Genomic DNA, 22869 nt, shown 5'->3' with positions numbered 1-22869 from the left:
TAAATTGTATCGAAGATAACAAATATTATTAAAAATACATTATACTTATATTTTAAAACATTTATTGAACACTATTGATTTCAATAAAAAAAAAAAAAAAAAACATCACTGATATTAAACTATATTTATTGAAGTCTCAAAATATAAAGCACAATGTATAATGTATACATACCTAAAGTATGTATGTATTAATAGAATTCAATACACAACATTGAATTTCGTTATAAATTTAAATGAGTTTTGTAAAAGTGTATTACTAACTTAAAGTTTCTAAAAGATAACACTTTTGATACTATTTTGAATTTTTAAATGATGTTTAGAAAATGTAACTAACCAAACATGGTGTATATGTGTCGAATAACAATCAATATAAGAGTATTATATATTTTAATGACAGCTACAATTATACGAATGCCTATAAACATCGTTGGACGTGGTATAATATTTCATGTCAATAAAGCGGTATGTTTTTGGGGTGCGTGAATTTTTATTTAACACCACAGAAGGGATAATACGTTGTGCTTCACTGGTCGCTCTACATGATCAGTATTCAATAACCGCGTAATAACTAAGCGTAAGCACATTTCTAAGGGGGAACACCAAGGATCATTAATACACGTTATTACTCAGAGAACTTATCTGGCTGTTTAAAGCATAAGTCTGTTTACCGTTAACAGAAAAACCTAGTGTAAAACACTAGGTGTTGGAATTCTGATATGATGTAACAGAGATGGCCAGCATCAATAGATTTGCGGGCCACGTGGATAAATACAATGATACCAAAAGCAAACACGTTTATAGATACGTTTTGTATTAATAATATATACCTAAATAATTAAAATTCATAGTAACTATAACAAGAGAGTTTTGATTTTATAAAAAAAGACGCGAGTCGCATCTGACAATGACGATAGTCACGTGTGGCTTGCGAGCCGCGAGTTTGCCATCCCGGTGATAAAATGTAATACAACGTACTAAGACCGTCTAACGAATGTGATTATCACAATAATAACAGAACGACGTAGAATTAATATAATAATATACTCACGTGTTTAGCGCGATGGCAACGATTGTGATTATGTCGATGGCGGCGGCGGTGTCGGTGGTCATTCGCTTAACCCATCAGGAACCGCGGACGACAAACGTTCGAGAAACGCGAACTCGGTGGGTTTGGTGAGAAACGTGAGCGAAAAGTGTTTTAGGGGGGGGGGGGGGGGGGGGTTGAATTTGTGAGAAAAAAATAAAAAATAAATTAAATTTTCAAAATAATATCGGCCGTCGATCGTCAACGGGACAAGGTATTCCTCGTCGGCGTGATCACGAACCACAACAGCGGCGACCAACTGTACGTGGGTGCGAGTCTCTCACGGGTGCGTGTAAAGCGATCGTTTTCGCGCGCGCGCGCGCGCTCGACCGTGCCGCCGTACGATTTGACCGGCGCGTGTGGCGTGTCCGGCTGCGAGAGAAACGCGCACGTCGTTGATGCTCCGCAGACGGCCGACTGAACACGTGTGCTCGAAAAACCGTCGCGATAGTGCGAAGGGCCTGACGACGACGACGGTGGCGGTGGCGGAACGATCCTTTTCCCCCGAAGATGGCGCGTCAGGCGTCCGCGCTAATCGCCCAGCACGGTATTTTATGCCTATGTGACACTCGATATCTGTTGGAGGGCTCCGGTCATCGGTGCTACATATGATGTTATTATTCCTTCCGCGTAAAAAGTAAGCTGGTTGTGAGTTGTGAGCCGCACTTTGGGTGTTCTGTCTGACAAGTCATTGTTATTGTTTTTGTTATATTTATTTATTTATTTTTTTTTTTTTTGTCGCGAGCAAAGGCAAAACTTATGACTTAACTCTTGTGTTGTGTCTTCCGATTTTTATAAAAAAAAAAAAAAAAAAACATATATTTAAGAGTACGATTCCCATAAGTGCGATCACAAACTCTGTTCTTTTTTTGTATATAAATATAATAACCAATATAATACAATATAATAAATATAAATACATCCACACGTTGTTATCATCGAATACAGTTTTAATATAATATTCAAAAAAAATTGTACTATAACAAAGACTATTTACCGTCTTTGCTCTGTTGTATACTTTTTCCAATATTTAAATATTTAAATGGTTTTTAAGTATTTATAAATTTCTAAATTATGTCTCCTTTATAATTAGTAAAATTTAATTTTTATATATTTTTTTTTATTTTTTTTTAAAGTTTGAATTTGTATAATCTATACATGAAAATAACGATTGGTGACTTGGTTATGATATTGAGCAGTTGAAGACTTGTATTTTAAATCCAATTGATTTATAATTTACACGTTATATAAACAATATATTATTTTTATTTAAAATTAATTAATATTAATTATTATTATTAATATTATATAAATTATAAATATCTAGGTCCCGTAGGTTATTATTTCAGTTTTAATAATAAATAAGATAAAATATGTTTTATATATATTTTATGTTTAAATATCTATGAAATTTGATATTTAAATTAATAATAATGAATTCAGTTATTTTATTGTATTTTTAAAATAAAAAAAAATATTAAATTTATTAGGTAAATTTTTTACCATTACTTATATTATTATTTACTTGAACACTGGAATTTACAAAATATTATATACCATTGTCTTCGCTTAAAATTGTTTTTTACCGTATACAACGACTTATCATTGAATTGAAATTTAACATATCCATTAGAGGAAAGCAATATTTCTCAGTATAGGATTTATGAACTCCTAGATTGGGGGTTTCATTGGAAAAAAATAATTAAACACTGATGTAAAAAAACAATCTTTCATATTAATATTAAAGATAAAAATTAATACATAACCATAATGTTATTTATATTTATACACTCGAAATGTTTTTATATTCTAGTTATTTGTTTATTTAATAGTTAATAATACAATGTATTTTTTAACTGGTAAAATAGATAAAAGCCTAAATTAGTTTTTATTATAAAAAGGCAGGTCATAATGAAACTTATTTTATGTTTTCTCTATTTTGGGGATCGCGTCGTTAAACAAATCGAGAAACACTGTGTTAGAGTGCACTAGGCTCGTTGAACGTTGGCTACTTAGCTACTATATGGAATGACTGACTTTTTTTTTTTTTAACGAGTGTAATGCAATTCAATTTTATAGCACTGTTTTTGAAAAGAGGTAACGAAAAACTTTTTTTTTTTATATATAACTTGAAGGATACTAAAGGGTAGGATTTTAAAATCTGCTCGCAGCAGTTTATTCGTTATCGCATTACTGGTATTAAGATAATGTTATTTTTTCTATATGAGAAATAACAGATTAAATATTATGCAATTGCATAGTGTAGTAAAAAAAAAAAAAAAAAATGTGTCTATAACAGCATCTATTGAACATCATGAATAAAAATAATAATATATAGATACTATAATAGTAATATTCTACCAAAATACATGTGACGGTTTACATATAATATCAAGGTTATAAGGTTATTTTATTATAAATTACCAAAAATTAATTTATGATTCTTTATAGATTTAGATGATTACATTTTATAGCTGTATATCAAAAATATATGTTCTAGAAAAGTATTTAAATATTATGTTTATTAAATATAATATTCTACAGTTTTTAAATTATGTAATTAAGTACACATTAAAAATGTTTATATCGTATAAATTTAAGTAATTTAGATAATATCTTGAAAAAAATAAAATTATAAAACATATAAAATGTATAATTTCATAAAATTAATTAAACTTAAGTCATAAAAAATCAAATTTCTTTTACAGCAGCTTTGTTTCATTTTATATGACTTAAAGATTTAAAAACTCTTCAAAATCATAACTCAACTTTATCTACCGACGCTGGTCATCATCAAAGTATATAAAAAAAAAAAAACAAAAAAAAAATATTAGGATAGTAATATTTTAATTAAATTGCCTTCATATCTGTAGTTTTGGGGCTTAAATTTAATACAAATCGCTAATGTGTTTGGAAGAATACCTACAAAATAAATGTTTTTGAATAAAGGTTTAATTATACTTGTGAAATAAAAAATAATATACAAAATAATGTTTGTAACGCTTATATATAGAATATATAAACCTAACCTAACACCGCATATTTCGTATGAAATATAGAAATACTATAATGTCATTGAATTCAACAATGCGTTTGCTTAGATTTTTCATCAATATGTATTGTTCAATAATATTGATGTGGACCAACCTTGTTTAAACAACATAGTATTCATTGTTTTCAAGCGATGGAAATATTTTTTCACAAATGACATTCTTCTTTACACCTCGCCCCACCTAGGTTACGTCATAAATCAATACATTGTATTTAATAAAGATATAGTCAAACTATATGACCCTATACAGCTGATTAATATTTAGTAGTATCAGTCAGTAGCACTCAACAGAGTTTTCTCATTAATTCCTTAATAATTAGATAGGCACACATATACAATTGTGACAATTTAAATGTCCCTATTGATATCATGTACCTATATTTGATTATAGTGGATTATAGTGTTTGGCTTTTTGAAATAAAATATTTTAAATAATAACTTTTGGTGTTTAGTCGTTGAGTACCTACTTTTTATACACGTATGTGTGCTGTATTATAATCCGGATAATCGCCCATGACATAAAGTGACAACTTCCACGATATGATGGACTCTATATCGTACATGGGAAACAAATATTCGCATAAGCGCGTTTTGCGTTATTTTGCTTCGTCTGTCAATATGAGATAATATATTGATTTTATATTATATTTTTTTCTATCACCGATTTTAAACCATCGTCTTTTTCATCTCACCATGTCGTAATATGTATGTAGTCCGTTCATTGTCATTCACGTGTGTATACATTTTACCTTTTTATAAAATAAGCATTAATAATAATATATAAATACGCGGTTCACTGCAGTGATGTTTGGGAATTTTTTTTTATGAGTATATGTATCAGTGGTTAAGCTGATGTTATAATAGTGTTCATTGGCACTGGTAACCGTATTATTTTTTTTATGATCTTGTACGATGTAAAATACAATTTCAATCAATAAAAAATTCACATGTTTCCTCAAAAAGCAAGTCAGTTGAACTATTTTTTTTCGGCTCTAAATATAAGCCATCGATTATAACAAATAATATTATCATTGTAATATATTTATTAAGTATATAATATTGGGTTTTTAGACGTATCCAAACACTCGTTCCTTTATATTCCTGTAATTGATTTTCTGTGTAAACGCTAAATCTGCAAGCACGTTCGTGAGTATACGTCGTGAACAATTCCTTTCATACCTCTCACTAAGAAAAACCCATTAGGCATTTGTCAAACGCACGCGTGTTTGTTAAGCGGTTAATTATTATTTTGCTTTTCAATCGGACACACGATATGCCTACCATAGTATATAAATATATATATAGTATATGTCTCAAGTACATGTACTTAGCTGGCTACAAACAAAAACAATATTTTGTAACTATAAAGGTATTTTGATTTTATCGGGAAAATTTTCCAGAAGTTATTCACTTTTTTTAGTTTATTATCTTATTTTTTTTATCAGTGAATATGCTTATATCTTAAATATTGAAAGTTTTTCATGGAAAGAAATTTGATGATTTTGGGACTTAGAATAAGTAAAAAGTTTATATTTTTGAATATTGAAAAATAGTGTCCAATAGTCACATAAATATTAGCAGGGAATAGAAAGAAGAAAATTTACACAACTTAAAAAGTCTATGATACCAATTTTATTTTCTATTGTAAATTAATTTAAAAAGAAATTATTAGTGGAACTTACATTTTCACCAGCTATTTAAATTATTGTTTTATTTAACTTAGTAATATTTAACTTTATGAAGTCATAATTCGATTTGTCAAAGCTCAAAAATGTGAAAACTTTATGTACAGATTCTTGAGTGGTTTTTACAAAAATTAAAAATCTCAACAAATTTTACTTCCTGAAATGAAAAATAAAAAATTGTGCGATTAATTTTTATGAGCATTTAAATGTAAATATACGATAAAATTTGATGTTAACAATAAAATAAAATATATTATCATATAACATAATTAAAGTATCCAAAATATTTATAAATAATCATTGACGTTGTACAAAAGTTATAGAGGTATTTAATTTTTGTAAAGATCAAAAATGTATTTTGCCTAAAATAGTTTCTAGTTAAAAAAAGGATTTTGATTTATTTTTGTTATTATTATTGTTATATATATTTTTTTTTAATCATCAACTACGACTAAAATAGTTTTAAGAGTCCTAAGATGTATAAAAATAAATCTAGAAACATCTTAGATTTGTTATTGAGTATACAATTATAATGTAATGATGTATAATACACTGTAATACTGATAATTTAATTTTTTTTTGTACCTTTTTTGTATTAAATCTCTTTCAAAATATAGTTTAAATGCTTGGAAAGCAATATCAGTTAAATGACTACCGGGTAGCTTAGTGGTAGAATATTCAGCCGGCAAGCGAGAGACTCGGGTTCAATACCCCGTCCGGAGCTATATTTTGAAGTTTTTTTCCATGCAGTCAATGATAAAGGGATGTTCCACTCTGTCTTATTTATGGATTTATTATCAAGGTATGAGGGTAGCTTATAATTAATATTTATATACATTTTCAACATAATATTATATTATTGTTATACATTTATAAATTTATCATAACAATAAGTATGAATGTGTATACAAATAATAATATTGATAGAAATATAAATTATTCAGTAACAAACTGTGACAAAATGAAAAATAATAATTTTTTGACAAACTATGTGATTTGATTTATAACAGAACTAATTAAAATTATTTTTGAGCTAATTAAAAAAATAAATATCCACAGTGACACTGCCTATACTATACAGTGCTATACTATGAAATTACATTATGAAGTTGATGATATATTTTATTACCAGAGAATCTGTAGAATAGTAAATATTTATAATTGTGGAAATTTAGAAAGATACAAAATTATATAACTGGTTATTGGTATACAAAGATGGTCTAACCTCAGAAAAAATTAATGTATAACAATCGGTATGTATAACGTACGTTTTTGTTCAAACCTAAACTGTATTATAAAAAGTAATAAGGTTCAATAATATATGGTTTATTTTCATGTAACTTAACGTATTATTATACGTACGCTATAAGAATATTAAGTTACTAAATGAAGAATTATAGTGATTGTTAATGTTAAACGCATGTACAGTTATTCTGTATTCTGTAATTATTACAATGTTTATTCGACTTGAGAAAATATTTAGCACATTAAATGTATTTTGTTAATTGTTGGTGTTTCCAAAGTTAATAGTTATAACTAAATACCAAGTTCAAAGTACTCACGTATATAAAAATGTGTAAGTAATTTCGTGTAATAATAAAATAATAAAATATTACATACTTTTGCAAATAATACTCAATATTTTATTGATAACATTTAGAACATTGGAATATAACAGTCAAACATGATAAGTCACAAAATCGATGAAAAAATTTTAATAGATCTTATATTTAAAAAAAATATGTTTCTTTTAAATATAATATTCAATTTATAAATTAAATATACATAACGCATACACATTACTTAATAAAAATATTGTTTTTATTTATTTTCTTTATTGGCTTATTGTACATATTAAATTAAAATTGTACCTAAAACACTATTATTTTCTAAATTTTGAATCGGTTACTTATGGTTTCCTACACATATATGTACGTGTTTTGCCTACCCATCACGCCGTAATAGAAAACTTGTATATTTAACTCAGTATAGTTGTGTCACTATATTATTTCGTTTTAAAATGGGGTATACAATTGCTGCTTAATTTTACGTTATAAATAGTATCTTACCTTAAAATGGTCAGCAAAGTCTTTTATGTTATTTATCTACAAATTTCATAGTTTTAAATAATGTATATAGTCAATATTTTAATTTAAAACGTATTTAAACTGTTTATATTGCAATAATGTGTGTACACATTTAATGAACGTAATTCGTGTGTAGGTAATCTATACGTCAGACACGATATATTTTTTTTTAAAGTAAAAGCAATTACATTGGATTATTTTTCCACTATTAATTGTATGTATTAGTTCATAATTTGATATTAGCACATAAATATAACAATAGTACTTATATACATTTTGTTTGAAACTAAAAATTTTATACCAAATTATTTATCAAAAAAATTAAAATTGCTTATGAGCTATCAAAAATTAATAAACTCTGAAATTTAATACTAAATAATCAGTTTAGATTGTTTGTGAGTAATAAAAATTTATTAAAATGTTATTTATAAATTCTAAGATAATTTTAAAGGTATTATTATTGAAAATAAATAATTAAAATAATTTAGTTAAGATTTTTAAGAAATTCATCATAATCATAAAAATTTACATTTAATATTATATTTAAAAATGAATACAATATCAATTATAAATAATTATAGCTTAAATATTATTATAATATAGGGTTTCTAATAAGTTTTCTTAGTTAAATCTAAGAAATAATCTAGAAATTTCAAGTATAAAAACTTACAAGTTATCGATTTCTACATTTAAAATTCAAGTGTTGATGAATTTGGTTTGTAATACAAAAATTATGATTTTTGTAATACTTTTGTAATTTTAAGTGCTAAAATGATGTATGATTTAATTTTTATGGTTATTGAAAAATTAAATAATATTTTATATTGTATTTATTTCATATAAGTAATTTACATTATGTTATAACATGATTCAAAAAAAAAAAAAAAAAAAAAAAACAATTAATTTATAAAAATGTTTTTGGTTTGCGAAATGTGTAACTAATGAAGAGAAACTTTAATTTTTCAATTCGTCAGTCTTTATTTTTAAGTTTCTAAAATAATTTAAGTTGATTATGTTACAGTAAAGCCATTAAAATACGTACCATAATCAATTAACTTGTTTTATTATGAAAATAATTATTAATTATTATATTGATTTAAAATTAGTTTTGAAAAAAATCGACTTTAGTAAAAACTTTATTCAGCATATAACTTGATAAGTTTATACGATTTCACTTTTTTTCTACATATTCTTAATAAGATATGTCAAAATAATGAAAAAATACATTATTAAGTAATCTTAAGACTTTAAACTTCTTATAAATAAGTCAATAATGAAAATAAAACAATTAAATTAGTATTTTTCAAATTTAATTTAGAAACGTGTATTTCCCATTAATGAATGCATATCGGGATCCGGTATAGATGGAAAACTAATTTCATGAGATCTTGTCAAATTGAGTTGTTGTATATTGCCACTCAACGATCTAAAATTGGAAGCTTTTGAAGCTTTTTAGTTTTGGGAAAAATAAATCCCTGTTGATACTAAAACTTCACGTTTTGTGAAAACATATTTTCTGTAAATAATAAATAAATACGAACGTGTACTTTAACAGTTTTAAAATTATAAAAATGTTTATTATTTAGTTTTAGTTATAAGTTATATCTTACAAATTCATACTAATATTTATTTGTTTTTAATAAAAATCATCGTCTCTATATAATTGTAACATAAATATATAAATTATTATATACTAGAAAAAATAATAGTAACTCAAATCATTAAAAGATATAATATAGTTTGATCACATAATTCAATATCGTAATATTATTATCATTGTTATTGTGATTTCTATTAGAAATTATTGTGATAAGTCAGATCTTTGAAATAAAGATATGATTGAAAATCCATTTGATTATATTAAAATAGTCTAAAATGTAAAAAAAAAAAAAAAGGTTTTTGTTTATTCAACATTAAGTATTGAGGATAGTCATTTTCACAGTTTAGTAACTAATTCAATTAATTACATAGAGTAATTTGAAAATTATAATAAAACACTTACATTCCTTATTACTTTGGTAGCTACACAAAATATTAAAAATATTTAGAAAAAATTAATTTTATAAAATATATATATCAATACCAGAATTCTAAATTATTTCGAAATGACTTATATATTTTCTTGTATACTTATATTAAAATACAGTTTATTTTATTAATATTTATGGTTCTTTTAAAGTACTTTATTATGAATTATCAGATATTTATACTTACTTAATAATATAGGTTCAAACAATTAGATTCATACTATTATATTTTCTATTACAATTTTTTTATAACCACTTTCATTAAAATATTTTCATACAATTTGTAAATCATAATATATTAATAATATAGTAGTAGTCCATAAATTATAAAACTATAAAATTACAATGTTTAATGCAAAATATTTAGAAACGTTTTTCTTAACGATTTATAGTCACTAATAATAACACACTGAAGCCTTTAAAAAAGTTTTTTTTTTTTTTTGGAAACCTTATATCCATAAATCAACCAATGCGTAATTATTATACGGAAAAATGCTTTCTCCAAATTGAATTTAAATTTATTTTTTTTTTTTTTTTTACATTTCACCTTTTAAATAATATTTTAATTAATACAAATAAATTCTATTAAAACTACAATATTAACTTATTACAATTTTTAGAAGTACGTAATATTTAAATTGTCAACAGATAATTTTTATGCAACTTCTTAAGAAATCAATCACTGCAGATAATTTTAATTGAATAATAACTGTTCCCAAATGATTTTAATAAAGATATAAAATTTAAATAAATTATTATATCTTTTAAAATAGTTTTCTCAAAAATATCAGAGTATGGAAATGTTTCAAATTTAAATTTAATTTCTAAAATTAATCTGAATTTTCAATTAAATTCAATGTATTAATATTATACCAATATATTTTATTATTTATTATTAAAACCTCATAAAAATTATTGATTTTTGTTTGTTTGTAATGTTTTCAATTTAGTTTTTTGATTTAAATAGTAAAATAATACAATTTTATTTATTATATTTTATTAAGTTTACTTAATATATTCTTTTGAATATTTTGAATTTATTAGCCTTTCATCGTGATACTGAGACTTAGTAATGTAAATGTAAGTTCCCTACTTTTAAAGTTAACTTTGTAAAAAAATATTTTAATGTTCGTAAGTTTTATTAATGTACATTCTGAAGTGTTGAATCAAATATAGTAGTATTTTCGCTATATTTTTAAGACAGATTTTATATTTTAAATTATTTAAAATGATTTTTAAATTGTCAGTATTTAATTTTCTTCTCATAATTAATTATATATTTAATAACATTTTCATGGTTAGTGCTATTTATAAAACTTCATGATCGTGTGTACAATTATATAAACGTGAAGTATTCAATACATAGTTTATAATCAACAGTAACTATTAAAACAGGTGTTATTTTTTCAATTTTTTTTTTTTTTTTTTTTTAGATTAAAAACATCAAATAATGAAATAATGAAAATAAATGTATTTAGTATTATAAATATGAGTATATATGTGAATGTCAATCTAATAGAAGATCACTTGACAAGTTTTTATCTTTTAAAAAGAAACTGATTTTTTTTGTCTTAATGAAAAGTATTGTCAAAAAATAAAATTAATTATCATTTCAAAAAAAATATAATTTTTTTTTGCTTTTGATTAATTATTTAAATATTCTGATTTTAGCAGTGGAAATTAAAAATTAAAAATATATAATGCTCTATTTTTTGATATCGCTCTAATTCGCTCATTGAAATATTATCATGGAAGTAGATTAGATAACTGTTTTCCTAGAAATAGTAATTTGTTCTAAGGTAATTTATGGAATACCACCGTATTTTTTATACTTAGCTAGTTGTTTTATGTCCTTTTAAAAGTAGTTGTTTAATTTCAGGGTTTGTTAGGCTTAAGAAGTTATTTGGGTTTAATAGCAACATAAAAAAAAAAAAAAAAAAATGAAATGAAATAAGTTTATCACGGCTGCCGTCTCAAAATAATAATTATGTTCAAGGATATATATAAAATAATATTAATATGTGTGAACTATAAAATATAGATTAAGTAACACATTGCCCTTTAACAAAGAAAACTTGAAGTAAAATCAAATTAAATTTCTGTCAAATGAGCTTAATTATTTTTTTGTTTGATTGCTATCATAATATTTTAATGCGATATACATTTGATTGATTTTATATAATATTTTGTACAATAATCAATAGAACTTAAAATGACTTAAGTTTTTTTTTTTTGACAGTTTTCTAAGTTTTCATTCCCTAGTCTTCGATTAATTTTGTTTAGATGATATCAAAAATACGGTCTTATCTGTGAACTATTAAAAAATGTTAATTGTGATTAAACTTGCAACTAATATCTAAAAACCAGGACACTTGCAAACGTTATAAAAACTTTATAGTTATAATGTTATATTTGACAAAAAACGATTGTGATTTGTAACGTAATTATTATAACAGAAAATAATAAACATAAATTGATAAATAATACAAAACAAAACATAACGATTAACAAAATATATGATATATAATAAAACTTGAAGTGCCTCTGATGGGAGGCCTCTTCCCTCAGTTTCCTCTGTCTTTTGTTTTATTTGTATTATCACTTAGGCTTATTGTTCATTAATAGAAAAAGATGGCTTAATATCGAATTTTATAAAAAAAAAAAAAAAATATATATATATATAATAAAATAAAACATAACGCAAAACATTAAATATTATTTAATTAAATGAAATGCAAGCCCTGCTAAAAACATGTTATTACATACCATGGTAGGCTTAAGGTATTTGTCGCATAATCGGTACACCTGCAGGTATGTATTCTATCCTGTGCGAATAAACAAAATGAATATATAATACAATAACACTTTTGTTTTATCGCATAGAATATTTATAATTATATATATATAGATAAATTCATCTAGTGAATAATTGACGTGTTGTATTTAAGTTTAAGATGAGTTTAAAAATAAACAAATACAAGCGTCTTATAGTACAAAATTATCATTTGTTATTTTAACTATTCATTTAATAAAAAGTTTTAAATCATTATCTAAATACGTTCTGAGTTGTAATGTTTAATTTTTTTTTTTTTTTTTTTTTTTTTTTTTTAATATTAAGTGTTGTATTAAATTTTTTTACAATTATACAGTTGGTTTTAGCATCAATTTATTTATTTTATTTATCTTAATAAAATTTGGTATAAGTAAAAACAGTTTATTAAACAATTATGTATTTATAATAATTTTTGTACTTATTATTTACTGGATACATGCAACATTTTACTGTTTTTTTTTTTTTAATTTTAAAGACAATCAAACACATAACATTTAACCATTGTTTATTCAAATAAATTATACATTATGAAATTAACATACAACGCAACCCTTGATAAGTTGATATAAATAGTCGCTTCTTAAAAAAAAACCTTTGTTACTTAAAAGAAAGACAATAAATAACTTAAATTTTCCCTGTAAAAATATAATCGGATAAACACGATAACTTGTTGCTAATTTCTATGATTATTATCCGCACGAACTGTCTGATCGATGTGTGTATGTGTGTGTCGATTATTCACTGTAATTATATTTAGTATCAGTATTGTCAGTTGCAATTTATTAACTACGTGTAAGTTTTAATGTATGGATTTTAGTTTAAATATGTTGACTGTTGTGATATAAATGGTACATCATTTAAACACGTTTATTGTTGAAAAAAAAATCAAAGGGTCCTTGAAGCAAAAAAAAAATGTTTAACAAAGAAGACGCAGATAACTGAAGAATTTTGAATACTAGTAAGCACACTCTCTACCATAATAAAGAATAATAAAAAAATTGTTTTGAACTTTTCTTTTGATAGATCAAAAAAGAAAAAAAGACCCTGAATTTTCGGACTTAAAAGAATGTGTAGTTAAGTGGTCTAAGCAATGCAAAGATGCCAATGTAAGAAATAGGGATCTTGTTATTAGAAAAAAGACAAATAATTTTACAAAATCATTAGGCTATGAACAATTCAAAGATAGTATAACGCGTGGCTTGATTTTTTTTTTTTTTTATAGTTTTATATTGCTTTTAGAAAAATATGAGTTGAAAATTCAGCTGCTTGTGATGATGTCAATGAATATACACTAAATTTATGTGAGCTGCTAAAATTATATCTATAAATTGTTTAGTGTATAAAATGCAGACGAAACTGTACTTTTTTATAAATGTATGTTAGATTAGACTCTAGGACACAAAAATTAATAGTGTAACTGTATTCAGTATTCCAAGGAAAGAGTTACACATTTACTGGATGTAAAAATGAATGACTAATATGAATAAACTGATATCTTTTTAAATCAGAAAATCAAAAAATTCGAAAATAAACAAGGTGTTATTCCGGTATACAATCTTTTCAAATTTAATATACAGCTATTAAGGGAAAAGAAGATGACTAGTGATTTGTTTATGGAATGACCCTTTCAAATCGATAGCCAAATGAATAAATAAAACAAAAATACAAAATTGTATTCTTTATTAAAATTCCCTAGCTCACAATATTGCACAAAATTGTCAAGCTGTAAAGGTAAAATTTCTTTCTCCAAAAAATACTTCAAAATTATAAACTTCAGATCAAAGAATAATAAAAGTTCAAGACGCTCTAGAAAAATGAAATTGTAATAAAAATAAAAAATATGAATAATGTGATATGAACGTCAAAAAATCATCTTCGATTGATGTTTTTTACTTTAAGGTACCTATGCAAACTACATTTAACCTGTTAGTAGTATAATAAATTTAATTTAATTTGCATATATTTTATTTATACAATTGAATGAAAATTTCATATTTACTTTCAATCAATAACATTATAGAAAGAATTTGATAAATAATGACGCACATTAAATACTTTAACAAAAATATAACCAAATTATAAATTTCATATTTATATTTATTTTTTTATAAATTATAGCTATTATTTTTAAAATATTAAATTTTCATAAATGTAAAAATCTGTATTTGAGTTTATACTATTTAAGATTACATAACTATTTTTATAGGCATAAACAGTAAAAAAACTATCTAATACAAGTACAGAAGCAATATAGTATCAAATACTTTTTATTGCATTAACTCATATTAATACACAGACACATTTCTATTAAAACAACCTGATGACATGTAATTATTTTTTTTAATGTAATGTACCTATATCATTTCAATAAACCATGTCCATACAAATTTTATGGCTTATGATGTCTAAATAAATTTAAAATGTTAGTTAGATATGGTTCATAGCTTTTTCTATAAACTATAAGCTCCTTGATAAAATTTTCATTAAAATCAAACTGCTGTGTATGACAGCATTTTCTAAAGACACAATGTAACGTGAACGTACTATTTGCTTCTTTGTTATCAATTTAGGAATATACAATTATGTCATGTTAAAGTTTATTTCCATATAGTATATTATTTATCTGTTATAATGTATTGTTAGATTTATGGAATTAAATTAAAGTGTTTTCGTGATTTTGGCGTTATATAATTATAAAGTCTTGTTACAGCATGTATTATAGTATAAAGTTAATTCATGGATACCATTTCGAAGCTTTTGTATGAACAAAAATAAATTATGCTAGTACAAGTTTCCAATACGTTCATATTTTTGAATTCTGAGTGCAGTGAAGAATGTATCGGCTTTATAATATATGCTTTAAATTATTTTCATTTGAGTGTCCATAAACTCCTTCTGGAAATGTAAAAATTTTATAATTTGAGACTTATTTATAAGGAACCAATTTAGATTTTTTTTGATATTCTGGATGTAAAATGATCAGTATTTTTAAATCTAATTAAGAAATAAAGTTAACTATACTAAAAAAAACATTATAATTTACGCAAGATAATAATTTGAAAAAAATTAATTTTTTTTTTTTAAATTAAAAAGAAATAACTGTATAGATTTTAGATCTTCATAAAATATTTAAATTATTAATTTTGAAAACAATATTTTTTTAAAAATTGTTTGTGCCTTTTGAGATATATATATATTATAATATACACATTTAAAATACTCAACTTTTTTTAGTTTTTTTTTCCTGATTGTATTTGATAGATTTTTATTTTAGATTTGTCGTTAAATAAAAAAAAAAAAAATCTTCAGTTTAGGTCATTCTCACGTTAAAAAAAATAAATTCTCAATACATAGAAAAATGCGTTTCATTTGAAATTATAATGACTTGTTAATTTTTAGTAATTACATAGATAAAAAATTCAATTTTATCATTTTTATTATTATTATCTTTATTTCTTAAGACTATAGAATTTATTTAAAATATATTTAAATAAACATATGTGGTTTAAATTAAAAGTTTCAAATTATTATGTAAGAAATATTTTTAAAAAAGATACTATCTTATTTTTATTTTTGTATACAATAACCAATAACTAATGTCATAAGTCTAAATATTTATATGATAAAGTTATGTTGATAGAAGATATTATAAATATAAAATAAGTGTAAGTATTATATTGATTTAAATATTAAGGTATATCTAAATCGAATTTAAAAATATCTAAACTGTAATAAATTGTGTAAAAATATAAACATTTTAAATAAAAGCGAATTTATCTATAAATTGTATCTACATTAAAATTATATTTTTATCTTTATTATTTTTATCAAGTAAATTACAAGTATTATTATAGTTATGTGATATATATAGTAAATTAAAGTTATTATTATTATTTTTTTTTCTTTTTCATGAATCAAATCAAGTGAATTTAATGAATATAATATAGTAATTTATAAACGTATCCAATAAAAAACTAAGGAAATCAAAAAGTACATTAAGTTTAGTAAAATAATTATAATATAAAACAGATGTATGAAATTTTCATGAAGAATTTTTGTGTTTTGATGAAGCAATATTATATTATACATCTAAATATATATATATATATATATATATATATAAATATATAATTTATACACAAAGTTACTATAATTATTTAATTTTATCCATGTAATATGTTCTTCTCAGTTTTATAAAAAATATATTGGTTTTTAATGAGTTTGGTACTGATTACACAGTTGATTTAATATCACATAAAATATTCAGCTTTAAATACATCATCATTGTTAAAAGAATAAGTATAAAATTAGGTATGATATACAATCTATATAACATTATAATAATATAATATATGTAGTCTATGTATTACAGCATAGAAAAAGCACGTTATTAGTTCAGTGTATTTATGGGAATACCTGGAACATACTGTAGCTCTTCGTATGAACATAATACAATTAATATATTATTAATAAACATTGACAGTATCATTTTACATCAAAAATATATTATTATGACTCACCAACAACAGATATAATATCACGTAATCTATTAAAATAATGTATTCAAAAACGTTTTAAATTATGTTAAGCACTAATATTTTGTATTGACAAAATTGTAATTTCTTTGCGTATTTTCTAGATAATATAAATGCTTTGAATAAATTAATGAATTTTATTTAATGATATTATTATAATAAAAATGTAACATAATGAATAGTTTATTTATTAGTTTAGTAAAACTAAAAAATTATCTTCATCGAGTAAAAAAAAAATTAACTTAGTGCATCTGGGTATTAACTATAGATTGTTTTTTTTTATTGCATTACAAATATGAAAAGCATATCATACAATTAAAACTTTCTGATTAAATAAGTTAAAATGAAAGTAAAAAATTAAGTACCGGTCTGCTGTAAATTTGATATTGTACTATCAATATTATGTGGGTGTTAAATTTGAATTTTGAACAAAACCGATTTTTCAGCTTATAATATAAAATATATTTCGTAATATGTGTTTTGATATAGCTAATATTATGTATACTATATTATAAGTAGTTAGTTATTATAATAATTTGCATTTATACTATTATATCATATTAAACCAACTCTAAACCAAATAAGATTTTTTTGTAAAAAAATGGTTAAAAAAAATATAGTATAAATATATTATAATATCTTAAAAGAAATCAAAAATATCATTATGCATAGTTAAAATAATAACTATATAAGATACGAAAAAGTGTAGATTCTAAAAATAATGTTTTTAAATTATAACAAAATAATTAAATTTATATCTTTATTTGTTTTTAAACCAATAATTTTGTCTAAAATTGAACTTAAGCAGTCTATAAAAGAACTATTCTCTTCATATTTTTATTAGATTCTATAGCTTAAGTATGACATATTTACGAGGAATCTTGTATTCAATTTTCAAACGTACATATAAGAAAAAAAAGTTTTCATGCATTTTTGATTACAAAACAGTAATCATTTTTGGTGACTTTGACGAATTTTGTTAAAAATTTAAATTGATAAAAAAATATCCCAGGTACCGCCCATAAAAGTCTATCTGATTTCTGGCTATTAATTTAGTTATTATCTAGAGCAGCGATTCTATTATTTTCATATCCCAGTAGGTACTGTCTAAAAATTTTAAAAATATTCATATTTCACTAGAAAGGGAATTCCGATTTAAATGCCGATAAAATTGTAATTTACAAGTTCAGCGCTGTTATTTTTTGTAGTTGAGAATGTTTTCAAAATTTAAAACTCTATATAGTATAAAATAACATCGTTCCTTTATAATATTAATATTTTAGACATCTATAATTAAAAGTTGTTAAAAAATTGTACTTGTTTTTTGAGAATATTAACTAAACAGATAATTTTTTTATAGATATTCATAAGAATCAAAAAAATATAGAACATTTGTATTGCTTATAAATAACTTAAAAATAATTATCATATAATGATAATAGTAATAAAAATGTTTAACAAAAATGTTGTTAATCATCAACAGCTTTTTTTCTTAATATATATTGATATATTAAGTAGTTGTTGAAAGAGAAATAATTATTTTATTATTTTACGGGTGTCATACAAACTTGAAGTTCATATACTCGTAAAAAATTGACTTGGCTTTCCGGGAATTTATTATTTTTAATATGGGTTTAAAATGTTATAAAATCCTTATATTAAATTTTTAATGCTTAGGAATAAAAACAAATTTTTCATGAATTTTTAAATAGAAACTAATTTATTAATATTCTCAATTTTTATGAGTATTTTGAAAATATTCTAATTTTAAAATCTGATTAAAAAATATTGTGACTATAGATTTTCAATTTTTTATTGATTGAGAAATTAACAATTTATATTAAACATTTTCGAAATTTCAATTATCTACATTATTTGAGTTATACCAAAATAAAAAAATAATTTCAAAATCAATAGGTTCACCACTCTATTCACAATCTTAAAAAAGTGGAAATTTGTCTGATAAAAAATTATTTATCAACAAATTTAGGAAAAAAACTCAGAAACTTTCCTTAAAAGTACATCTAGTTTCTGACAACTAACACACATATTATATATCTATCATTTATATTATTTTTATATCCCAGTATTCTTAAAAATTAAAAAAAAAACCCCACATACTATTAGAAAAGTAATTCAAATTACAATACTGATAAAATTGTTATTTAAATGATCTTCGCCGTATTTTTGTATATAACCATGCGAAACGATTATTGAACAAAACTAAACTTAATTTATTATTTATTAAATTAACGCACGCATTAACAGAACAGTTATAATATTAATAATATTTTAAAGTTTTTTTCAATTTAAATCCTTATATAGTCTTTGAGAAGTTAACTTACCATTGTTTGACAACTACGATCTACAAAATTCGCTTTACAGATATCATTTAATGGTCCGCGTACTTTGTCAAAAAAAATTAATCGAGAGTCCAAAAAAATGGTTTTATACCATTGAATGAAAATTATAAATAAAAAAACCATCTTTCTTTTATCAATCAAACTATGATATATTTAATTGTATACCATAAGTATCCTATAAAACTTTGGAGAATGTGGCAGAAAAGTATGTATGTTTTACATTGTATTAGATTTTATTTACTTTTTATTGAATACATTTTTTTAGGTTTCTAAATAATTTAATGAATTAATCAAAAGTATACATTTTTTAATGTCGTGGAATCATAGAATGATTCTTAATAGAACAGAATTACTTTCGTTATATTAGGGAAATCAATTAAGGATGGAGTTAGAAATACAGAAATTGTTAACATTATTGTTTAAAAAATAATTTCAGTTTCTTTTTTAAATTATTACTATAGTATATACAATTATAACATATTACATACATAGTAATTCAAAAACGAAAAAATACAAAAATACATTTTAATAGTACGAGTTATAGAAAATTCTTGTTGATTTTCGCAATGAATATTTATTTATTTAAATTTATACAAAAATAAGAGAAAGAATAATATTTAAAAATATGAAATTATTTTTAAATAGTTTGGATAAATATTTTTTATTTTTCGAGAACATTTATATAATATGCATAATATAGAATCTAATGAATCGACTATGAACTTCAATATTTGTACATGTTTATGTTTTAGTTAATTTGTCTTTAACTTGGTAGTGATCACCAACCAATGCACGTGCGTGTTAATGTTTTATGACCTATCGTGACAATTAGTGCGTTATATTACTTATAATATTCAAAATTATTTTTATATAATTTCAAATACTTATCTGTTATATATAATGTCTCTTTATTTGATAAATATTTTTCTTTACAAATTCTCTTTTAGGTATCTGCATGTGTGATTCCTACGGTGATATATTAAATAATATATAATTATTGCATCTAATCTACAGTTATACAATACCTTATATTGTAGCATTTTTATTCAAAGTCTATCTTAAACAGATCGAAGTTGACACATTTCACTAAAAAACTACGACTAAACTGATGAAAATTTAAATTACAAATCCTAAATTTTATAGAGCACTTTTTTATCTTTTAAAAAAAGAAAATATTGAATTTATCAATTAAAGAATGATAAACTAACTTTAATAAACTTGTTTTAGAAACAAAATCAATTGGAAACGTGTTTATTTGAGACTATACAAATAAAGCCAATTCTACATAGACTCAAAATGATGACAAAAAGTCGTTATATCTCTCCTTCGTTAACTTGAAATGCATGACTCAATCGAACGACATTTTCAACTCACTACCTCAATCCACACCAAACTAAATGCAAAAGAACCCCAGAAACCCAAAACTATTACTCAATGTGTGAAATTTCAAAAAAATGGACATACAAATCCTTACTGAAAGTATTCATGTGGTGATGGCCATTATTCATCTTTTTGTTTAAGGTCTTGTAAAAAATCTCTCAATGCGCACTATGCCACTATAGCAAAAAATTAACCATCTGGTTACAAAGAATGTTCTGCCTGTAAATATCTTCAACTTCATTAATAAACATAAATGACAATAATTATTAATTTTATGATACAAATTATAATTTTAAGTCTAAAAATAAACAGGAAAGTTACCCACAAAATTTTACTGTTACTACGCACCTTCCTGCCTAATCAAAAACTTATGCAGATATAGCTTTTGGCCAATCCTGTACTAACATCTCAATCATTAGTCACATTCTTGATATAAACTCTGATGACAAGTTTCTTGAGTAAATTTAAAACTTTTATAAATCATCTTATTTTACTAAAAAAGTCATAAAAGTAATCACTAGTCTATTAGACATAAATTATGAATAAATCGATCACAAACAATTCCCTTTTAATTTAATATAAATAACATAAAATACTGTATCAACCTACTCCAATATGTTTTTTACAACAGCCTTATAGACATTTCATTAATAACTGAAATTCATTTCATTAAGTACTCTCATTTCCATGCCTTTGGATTTTATCTAATAAAAATAAACCACCCTGATAATACTGAACATGGTGGCTGAAGTTTACTAATTAAAACTTCCTATTTTTTTCAACCTCTTTCTGATTACTCCATGATTATATTCAATCTGGCTGCATCTTAATTAAATTTAATCATCGTTAGAACTCCCCCACCCGTATTACAATATTACCAACAATTTACTTATCGATGATATTGGTACAATTAAAAATAATTTTATTATTAGTGATAACTATAAGGTCAAACATCAGAGATGGAGCTGTCGTGTGAATAATCTCCATGATATTATATTACATAGCTTTTTTAACAAAAATAATTGCAATATTATCTTGTTTCTAAGACCTATTTATTGATTAACACCCTTAAAAAAAAAATGCCACAACAAATACCTTACAACTTATATAACTCTACCAAAAATATCCTAGACTTAAACTCAGACTATTCTTATGTTCTTTTAAATTTCTCCGTAACTTTGTTAGCAAGTTTTGAGTTACCAAAATAATTTAAACCCCAAATTAATCGCACATGATTTCATAGTTCATCAAATTAAAATACAAACCTAAATATTATAATAAAATTTAATCTTGATATTAACAAAGAAGTAAGAAATTTAACAACTTTAACTCAATCGACAGCATAAACCATCATCAAACCTGTTAAAACCAATAATACTAAGAAAGTAATTAACTCTAATTTAAATTACTCTCTAGAACCAAATTTATTAATTTTTTTTTTTTGGCCCTCCTTCCTCTTTAGTTTAGATCTTCGCCACATAGATAAAATCAGGAAATTCTTAAACTCTATGTTACCTAAAGAATCTTTTTCTTCGAAAATAAATATACCACGCCAAACTAGGTCAAAAATATAATTATAAAATATTTAAATATAAAATATCTTAGTTTGGACATAATAACCGCAGAGATTACGAAACGTCTACATAAAACAGCAATATTATTTTAATATAGTACATCAAGGGGATATTTTATCTCCTTTAGTAATCAACATATATGCCTGAGATAAACCTGTACTTAGTCTTACTCATTTTTAAGACACATTTGTTGTCGAGTTGGCTGTCTACAAAGCTATAATTTCAATCTATGAAAATCCCCTTATAGTT

General features: G+C 23.4%; 1 protein-coding gene across 2 annotated transcripts in view; it reads right to left on the bottom strand.

Moving 5' to 3' along the window:
- Positions 1-1494, bottom strand: part of LOC112595781 — a 201007-nt gene extending 199513 nt beyond the window's left edge. For both annotated transcript variants that reach the window (XM_025341108.1, XM_025341110.1), the window contains exon 1: positions 1049-1494. The gene's annotated coding sequence lies outside the window, so the exon portion shown is untranslated. The remainder of the gene's footprint in view (positions 1-1048) is intronic.
- Positions 1495-22869: the final 21375 nt, after the last annotated feature.

Source organism: Melanaphis sacchari, unplaced genomic scaffold, assembly GCF_002803265.2.
Source record: "Melanaphis sacchari strain LSU unplaced genomic scaffold, SCAv2.0 Contig2_pilon_pilon, whole genome shotgun sequence".
NCBI lineage: Eukaryota > Metazoa > Arthropoda > Insecta > Hemiptera > Aphididae > Melanaphis > Melanaphis sacchari.
Note: the sequence above shows the minus strand (reverse complement) of the source record. Positions and strands in the feature narration are given on the sequence as shown.